Source organism: Lactuca saligna, chromosome 1 (genome assembly GCF_052625555.1).
Source record: "Lactuca saligna cultivar CGN05327 chromosome 1, ASM5262555v1, whole genome shotgun sequence".
Lineage (NCBI taxonomy): Eukaryota > Viridiplantae > Streptophyta > Magnoliopsida > Asterales > Asteraceae > Lactuca > Lactuca saligna.
The window spans coordinates 16251239-16260722 of NC_136417.1; the positions used below are offsets into that span (position 1 = coordinate 16251239).

The 9484-nt window shown below is 42.2% G+C and overlaps 1 pseudogene; it reads right to left on the bottom strand.

Moving 5' to 3' along the window:
• Nucleotides 1-669: 669 nt before the first annotated feature.
• LOC145019805 (transcription factor MYB77 pseudogene) lies at nt 670-1559 on the bottom strand (annotated as a pseudogene).
• Between the last annotated feature and the right edge of the window lie 7925 nt (nt 1560-9484).

Sequence of the window (9484 nt, forward strand, 5' to 3'; positions counted from 1 at the left end):
ACTTTGGGGGAGCCCACGACATCCTTATATGTTTGTATGTATGACTTATGTGGTTTATGTAGCTTTTATAGCTAATATGGATTATGTGATTATGTGAATTATGCGGGGTATGGTCTGGGAAACTCACTAAACATTAGCTTATAATATGTTGATTTGTTTCAGGTACATCTGAGTCTAAGGGCAAAGACAATGCTTGACGGCGCAGCATGCACTCTTCAACATTTGATTTGATAGGACACTCTGATGTTTGGAATAAAATGTTAATGTTATGGATTTTTGAAAACAATTGTCATTGTTACTTCGTATTTGATGGGAATGTTTTAGTTGATTAAAAATGAAAATTTTATTTGAAATTTTAGGTTGTTACAGTTATAAAAATACATATGATTAGGATGATGAAGTGACAACTTTTAATGTGGAAAAATTTATTAACATATTGTCCACGTCCAATAACTTAAATAATCATTAAACTTTATATTCATCAAACGAACCAACATAATACATGATTATAATAAATATAATCCATTGAATGCCTAACTATAATAAATATAATCCATTGAATGTATCTCGACATTCTACCGTGTTCAATTATTTCATAAAACAATTGGATTGCCAATGTTGTAGTGTATCTTATACATTTAGTAGACATTTGTATTGAAAATTTTGAAGTAGCAGCCAAAGAATTTTTCAATTAGCGTGAGAAAACAAGTAATAAATAAAAAGAATTTTCAAATAAAAAAGTAAATAAACAATCCAGCAAATGTTAATGAAATCCAGAAGTCTCAGGAAACGACGACGTCACATATTCCCGAACCTCCCTCGCAATCACCCCTCTCATAACGTCCCAAAATTCCACCGGCAGACTCTCATTTCTCTTCTCCGGCGACCCATATCCGCCCATCCCCGGTGGAGCCAACGAAAGAGTTGTCATCGGATCATCTACATCCGCCGCCGCATCCTCATTGCACACGGACCCGGGTGACATATAAGTAGTCCCGAATCCTAAAAGCTCCATCTCCGACTCCGACCTGGTGGTAGCGTCGGTCCCAACTCGCCGTCTCTTCAACGTCGAGTTCCAATGATTCTTCACCGCATTATCAGTCCGGCCAGGGAGCAACCGAGCAATGGTAGCCCACCTATTGCCATACCGAGCGTGAGCAGCCAAAATGGTCTCATCCTCCGCCGGAGAAAATGGCAGGTGCTGCACATTGGGACTCAGCTGGTTGCACCATCGGAGCCTACATGACTTACCAGACCGACCCTTTATGTAGGTGCTAATAAGCGACCAGTTCCGAGCCCCATATGAATCAACTAATCGGGTTAGTATCCGGTCCTCCTCAGAGCTCCATGGGCCCTTGATTCTTTGAGTTTTGTTAGTGTTTCCGGGTTTCCGACCCGAATGTGAGGAGTCTGATGAATCCGATGAAGAAGAAGTAGCCGATGAGCACCTATTGAGTGCTTCCATGGCGGATTCACAGAAGAAAGTTTTGATTTGATAAAAGGTTTCGAACTTCAAAGATGAGTGGAGATTTGGAATGATTTGAAGTGAGTTTGTGGGGTGTGTGTGTATTATCTATAAATATATGTATTATATATATAGATCCAAATATCGAATGGTGCATGCACATATGAAGAAAACGGGGGACAAAGGGGTAGGTTCTTGGAAATTGGCTTTTGTAAAGTTGTTACAACTTCTTTGTTTAAGGAATCGTAATCACGATTTTGAGGCTATAAATTACTAAATAATTTATTTATTTGTTTTAATAAAGATTTTTTTGCAACAAATGATAATATTTTATAATTTAACTGTTGGTTTTTAATATAATTCAAAAAACTAAGTTTATATTAACTTTTGTCAAGTACTCAAACTACAACTTAAAATAAACGGTGGTTTTGTGGTCGGTTAGTTGGAAGATTTTTGGTTTGAGATTAATTAAAATATATTCTCTGTTCATTCTGTCGCATTTCGTGGCTCTTTCCTTTCCACGTCATTTGTATTGTTTTTATTCTTGTTAGCTAATTAATTAAACAGCAATATTTACTTTAGAGTAAATTACAGTTTTGGTCCCTGTAGTTTAGTCAGGTTAGCACTGTCAATCTTATCTTTGAAAATTTGACAAGATATATCCCCTCTTATTTAAAGAAATTATACTGCACAACCTTAGTTAATTTAAAAAATCAATTTTGGCCTATTAAAATAAACTCGAAGCCATTGACACTTGTTTCGAATTCTGGTTAACCTACACAATAACCTTATTAAAATAAATAATTTTATACCTAATATGTGTTAACCATACTTACACTTAACAGACTTTTCTATAATTATTATATAAAAACTTTACAAAAATATAAAAAAATAAAAGATCAAATTTTTTTTTAATATATTCTATAAAAATAAAGAAAAGTGAACAAAAAACGTTAAAATAATGTAAACGAACAAAATATAAAAAACATTAAAAAAAACATATTTGAATGAAATTTCAAACAATATATATAAATCATAAGAATATAAATAAATAAAATAAAATGTAAGCGGCAAAATATAAAATAAAAAATAAACAATTATATATATATATAGTAGATTACCCGCGCGATACGGCGACGCCAGATAATTCCTTCCAACATATTGTTTTTATATGATAATTAGTTTCATTTTCGTGTCAATTGTTCGCTTTCAGTCTTGTAGCAGATTGTTTTGTGTAGTTAGTTTCATTCGGCAAATAACTTGTACCTAGGTACATGGATGTGGAGGCAAAATAGTTTCTTATCTGTTACCATTTATTATTTTATTTTATGATTATTTGTTAAGGTCGTGCATAAAGTGAAAAGGAAAAAAAAAATAGAAAATAGATATGTTTAGGAATATTGTTTCGAGTCATGTATTTTTTTAACGGTGCCAAGTATTTTTGCATCAAATGTTAAACGTTATAATATACACCACCAATTATCTTTTATTAAACCCATTACTCATTATTTTGATGTGGAAAGGAAATAATAAATTATTAGGGTTAATATAAATAAATATTTATTTATGTATAAAAACATTTAAATTTTCATATAAAATATGATTTTACTACCTATTAAAATATTTATATCTTTTATATTATTATAATTTATTTATTATATTAAATAAATCTTGTAGTATTTAACGGTTTAAATGTCGTGGTCTAACTTTCTTATATATTAACACATTTTAGTAGTATTTAAACGGTTTAAAGTTAATTCAACAATAATTTTTTAATGACCTTTATTTTTTTTTAATATGATAATATTAGTTCAATTATCTATTAAAAACTCTTGTAATTCAACATTTTAAAATTTTAAATTACAAGTCAAATATATTTATATTGTACTATTTAAAAAAATCCTAACAAACAAAAAATATAGTAATTATTAAATTCACATTTGAATTTTATAAACCAAAAGTACAATAAATACATCAGAGACTAAATATTTTCGATCTTAAAGCTAACAAACAAATATTAAACCAAATAACAAATATTATGTATTTCTAGGTTTAATATATTCTAACCACCTCCGTGATGTATATTACCATATCTGAAATACGAAAATCAAAAATTAAATGATACTGTAACATCCGAAAAATACAACCAATTTAAATTTTTCAAAACAACCCGATTTTCATTAAAATGTTTACAAAAAGGTTTTCAATACAAATTATTAGAGTATTCCCAGAATCACATTGCTACAAATCATGAGGAACGGTACGATCGCGCCTTCGCCTTGCCACGGTCTCCTGAAGAACCTGAAAAACATTAAACCACAACTGTAAGCCCGAAAGCTTAGTGAGATACCCCCAAAATACCAACCACGCATACGCCCTTCCAGGCTGCGACCTTCCGGTCCAAAATATACAAAACATACATAACATAACAGAACATAGAATAACCATACATATCGGGGCAACTGTGTGATTGGTCCACCGTATCGGGCCTTCAGTCCACCGGATCCATCCTCCAGGTCTAGTCATGTCCTTCGAGTCTACAGTGGGGTTGGTCCGCCCGCATCGGGCCTTCAACCCACCTGGTCCACTCTTTGAGTCTACAGTGTGACTGGTCCGCCCGCATCGGGCCTTCAGTCGGCCTGGTCCACTCTCCGAGCCTCGGCACGTCTGGTCCGCCCTCGTGGGGCCTACAGCCTATCCGGACCGCTCGCTGGGCCTTCGGAACAACCGGTCCGCCCTGGGTATCTTGGCCTACAGCACAAAGCAGGACCCGCCTCAACCCATCTCCAGTCCAAACAACCATGTGCACAAAACATACATTCATATAACAGTCATAGACAACAAACCGAGCAAGCAGGTCACATAGCATATCATTACCCTAACCGGGTTACCGACCTAACCGGTCACTAGCATAGCATCACTCTGTATATCGGGAAACTGACCTTAGCAAGGCCTCCTAGCATGTACCATCCTAGCTACCAGGATGCAGACACATCAAGCAATAACATAATAACCATATCCGAATCTCAATCCAATAAAGGGCCAGCCTTGGTGCCTTAGACCCTGTTGATATAGTGAGGATAACTCACCTTGAAATTGTCGGCTGAAAAGATAAGATCCTGCTGCTCCGAACTCTGACACGAACTCCTCCACTGAACATCAAAACATACAACTCAATAAATACCCTTAATTACCAAAATACCCCTGGAAGACAACTGGTCAACCTTGGACAAGTCAAAGTCAACCCCTGACTGACCCTACTCGCCGAGTCAACCCGATGACTCGCCGAGTCCAAACGCTCAGAACTTCCTTCAATCAGCGACCCAACTCGCTGAGTCACCCCAAGACTCGTCGAGTCCAACAACTCTGAGTCCACTCGCACCCAACCCACCGAGTCATCCCTTGACTCACCGATTCCTCGACTCAACCAGAAATATTGGAACTTCCTCGACAAGACTCGCTGAGTCCAAATAGACTCGTCGAGTCCAAGGCTATCTTCAACCTACTCGCCGAGTTGTTCTTCCAACTCGTTGAGTTCCAGGCCATCTTCAAGCAACTCGTCGAGTCGCCCCATGTGACTCGACGAGTACCATCGGCCTGAATCCATACAGAAGCATCTCAGGTCATGCAATTGATCCAAAACATAGATCCAACCTCCTACAATCCATCCATCACGTAAAGTGGCAAACTTTACGTGAATCTAAAGAGATCTAGGCCTTATTCACCTTAGAACCAAGGTTTGGGACATGGTGGCTTCACTAAGCACTCAAACACAGGAACTTTAATGCACTCTAGGCCTTCAATATTCCAGATCTGAGGTAGCAACCTCAGATCTAACCTCCAAACTCCAAAACATTCCAAGATATACTCCCCACAAACCCCAAAATGAGAAACTAGGAAGATACAGCCCAAGAACGAAGGTTTTACCTCCAAAAGATGCCTCAATAGCAGCCAAACTCGAATCCACACAAAGCCCTTTGATCCAAGCCACTTCTCCTTCAAGATCTCTTCAAACAACACCTCTCCAAGATCTAGTTTGCTCAATAATGGGACTTTCCACGAATTTAGGGTTTCTGGAACTCAAGGGGGGATAAGGGAGGCTGTGGAGGGGTATAATGCTCTTTATATAGGGCTCAATCCCGAAAATTAGGGTTTTCTCCATACAGCACCTACTCGTCGAGTCCATCTTTGGACTCGCCGAGTAGGCCACTTGACACGCGACCATAGCCGCGACCTGACTCGCCGAGTCTACCCATGGACTCGCCGAGTCACCCTCCGAAACTTACGCTTTTAGCCCTTCAACCCTACTCTTGCGATTCCGGGATGTTACAATTCTCCCCCACTTAGATTAGGCTTCGTCCTCGAAGCCTACGACATCTCATCTTCAAATTACTTCCCACGACGCGCCACCTGACCTTGACCGAACCAAGTCCCTCAAGGTACAATCATAGAAACTAGAAGCTCACTTTCTCCTTCCATACGGTGTCCCCCCTACCTACTCAAACTGGGCACCAGCTGCACCCTCCAATAACCACAGTCAACAACCGAGAATTACCCATGATGCCTTGCTGCTCCAATTCTCATCTTCCACTTGACTCATATGGCTATAAAGCCATGAACCATCGGATCCCCGATCCGAATTCCACTCTACCCATCCCATGATGACCGAAAGACCCGTTCTTCCATTCCGGAGCAACTCCCCTGAGTTCTCCTCTCGCAGCCACACACACATGCTGATCTCGTTCTAGCACCCTCAGGTTTGGATAACCTGATACACTGATGATATCCTCCAAACATCCTTCCAAGATGAACTGCTGATACATACCCAAAACCCTGATCAGAATCTCACTGAGAGTCTAAGACTCTTTCTCTGTATCCCTTCCGAACCCCTCTCCCTGGTTCTACGCCTATGGTACTCCCTCCGCGCCCTAAGCAACATATCAAGTCGAATGAGCTTTTATTCTACCGCCGCAACACACTACTCAAAGACCATCGACGGACCACTCCAATCGTAACTCTACACTGCCGCTTTCACTTCCGTGAATTCGTACTCCCTTTTCGGAATTTCATTCCTCCCTCTTTCCTTACCAAGGAAACCACTCATCCGCCCAGTCACCATGACAGGCACTATGGTACACATCCCACGCTACACTACCTCTTTAAAGAGTTCCTGACATCCATGCATCACCACTACTGTGATTCTCATCGCAGGGACTTTCAAGCCCATGCACTACCTTCACTGCTCAAAATTGCTACCCGGGGCCAGACCTCCCAATGTAATCCCACTGCAACATACGCAACCCATAACCTCGAACCGACCCAACAATACTCGCAGAGTCTTCAGCATGACTGGACCGCCTCCCCAGGCCTTCAGCCAATCTGGACCACTCTCAGGACCTTCAGCCAATCTGACTGGACCGTCCTCCGAGCCTTCGGCCTGATTGGTACGCCTACCGGCCTTCAGTCTATCCGGACCGCTCAACTAACATTCATCATTCCGAACTATCCCTTCGGGAAATCCTCCCGTGCATACTGTTCTAGCCCTCTAGGGGTTCCGAACTCTATCTCCATCATACATACTCGATCCCGGCCCGCTCCCATGCCTTCCACAATCAACTGCTCTAGGTCTGTATTCCGCCCCGCACGCCTGTTACTCACCCATACGAGCCTGCTTCCGACTGATAGAAATATCGCTGAATTTCCCCAAGCAGCTAAACAACCTCTCAGACCCAACGATCATCCGGAGAATCTCCAATTCTCCCCACTCAAGATACTGACAATACATCACCGGTCGCCATCACCGATCTCCCAAAGTAACCTTGCAGAAAATCAACACTTACACGCAAAATGTTTCTCACCAGCGCCAACAACTTTCATACAAATCATGTTTCTACACTGAACAACCCACTCGAAAGGAACCCAATCTTCAAATGTCCATTCCTCAGACTGCAGAATCTACCCGGCCTTCAAACCAACGCCGCATCCGCCACCAATCCTCACAAGGATAATCAATGATAGCTCGAAGTACAAATCCATAACCATAACGGTCCTTCAGGGAACAAAGGATACCAAAACGAAATCTCGATCACAACTCGCCAAACCCTCAAGGAACAATGGATACCACATGAAAACCCGAAACGCAATTCCATAACCAACCAACGAAACCAACAAATAACAATACTCCACAACAATCATAAATAATCAAAAACAGCAGAAAGAACATACCCGTAGCAGCAAGCTGTAAAACACAACCCTAAGCCCTTGGGGGCTCCGCTCCACCCTGATCTCCACCTGTGATCCTCAACGTAGCCGGTGCTGGAGCCTGCACCGGTCCTGCAGCAAGCCGTGGACAGTTGACCTTCAAATGTCCAACCTGATGACAATGATAGCATATCCTCAAATCCCGAACCGGCACTGACTGCCGACAATCCCTCGCATAGTGTCCCTCTTTTCCGCACTTGCGGCATGCTCCACCGGACCGACAAACCCCGGCGTGACCCCTTCCACACTTTCCACAGACGTGGCTACCCTGATCTCCCATCCTAGAATCAACGGTCTTAGACCGTTTCGTCGCCGGCTGCGACTGAACTGGAGCTTGCCTCAGCTCACGCATCTGTAACTCAATCTCTAACTCACGCCGCCTGGCGGCCTCCTGCAACTCCAGCAAAGTCTCGCACCTCTGCGCAGACACAAACTGTCTGATGTCTCTCTTTAGCATACTCAGATATTGGGACATCTGAGCCTGCTCCAAAGCGAACTCAGGGCAAAACATCGCCCTCTCAGTAAACATCCTGGTGATTTCCGTCACCGACTCTGAATCCTGTTTCAGCTCCAAGAACTCCTGAGCCAACCTCTCACTCTCGACCTGCGGAACATAACGAGTGCTGAACATCTCTCTGAACCGATCCCATGAAATCGCAGCCCTCTGCGCATCCAAGTACGACCCCGTGGTCAATCTCCACCAATCCTTTGCTCCAAGCCTCAACAGGTTCAGAGCACACCTCACCCTCTGATCAGCAGGGCATGAACACGTGAAGAAACATCCCTCCACATCTGATAACCACCTCATATCAACGATCGGATCCTGAACTCCATCGAAAGTGGGAGGCTTCGTATTATCGAAGTCCCGATACTGAAAACCTCTACTGGCTCCTCCCCCTGCCGCTGCTACTGCTGCGGTAGCCGCCACGGCAGCCGTCTCCGTGAGAGCCGCATAGCGCTCATCAAAATACTCCACCATGGCGGTCTTGATCAACCCAAACAACTCCGACAGCTCAGCCCGAAACAATGCAGCAACCTCATCATGCAGGATCTCACGAATCCTCGCATCCAACTCGTGCGTACTCATCTGGCTGACAACCTCGGGTTGTACAGACCCACCCGAAACTCCCTCTCCTGCTCCTGATCCTGACCCGGATCCACTCCCAGCGTGCCCTGGAATCTCCATACTGAAAATAAAACACCAAATCTCAGACATATTCCACTATCCCGGGAACCAGCTCTCATCCCAACCCTAGAGGTCATGGTTTCCCTGATACGCGTATGAGTCCGTGCTTTCAGTAGTACGGGCCCATACTACCTTCCACACCTACCCATATTTGTATGAAGTACTCCCACAACACCCTAGCGACATACATAACAACGCTCTATCCTCACAACTAGAGGAACACTAGAAATCTCTCACAAGGAACCCTAGGCTAGCAGGCATCATAAATCAGGCAACTCATCAAGAAATCTTGAAGATCCCTAGCCTATCTCTAGCATGCTGTTCTATCAAAGCTCAAGAAAACAATTGTCATGTATGGTATTTTGGGGTTACTTACTGGCTCCGGCTGATCGTACCTCCGCGTCCTCCTTTACTTATTTTGAAAACCATTTTTAAATTCTCTTTTTGAAAACCCTCCTCGATTTGAGACTGGATTCACACAAGTGTTCCTCCAATTCACTCAAACCAAGGCTCTGATACCAACTTGTAACATCCGAAAAATACAACCAAATTAAATTTTTCAAAACAACCCG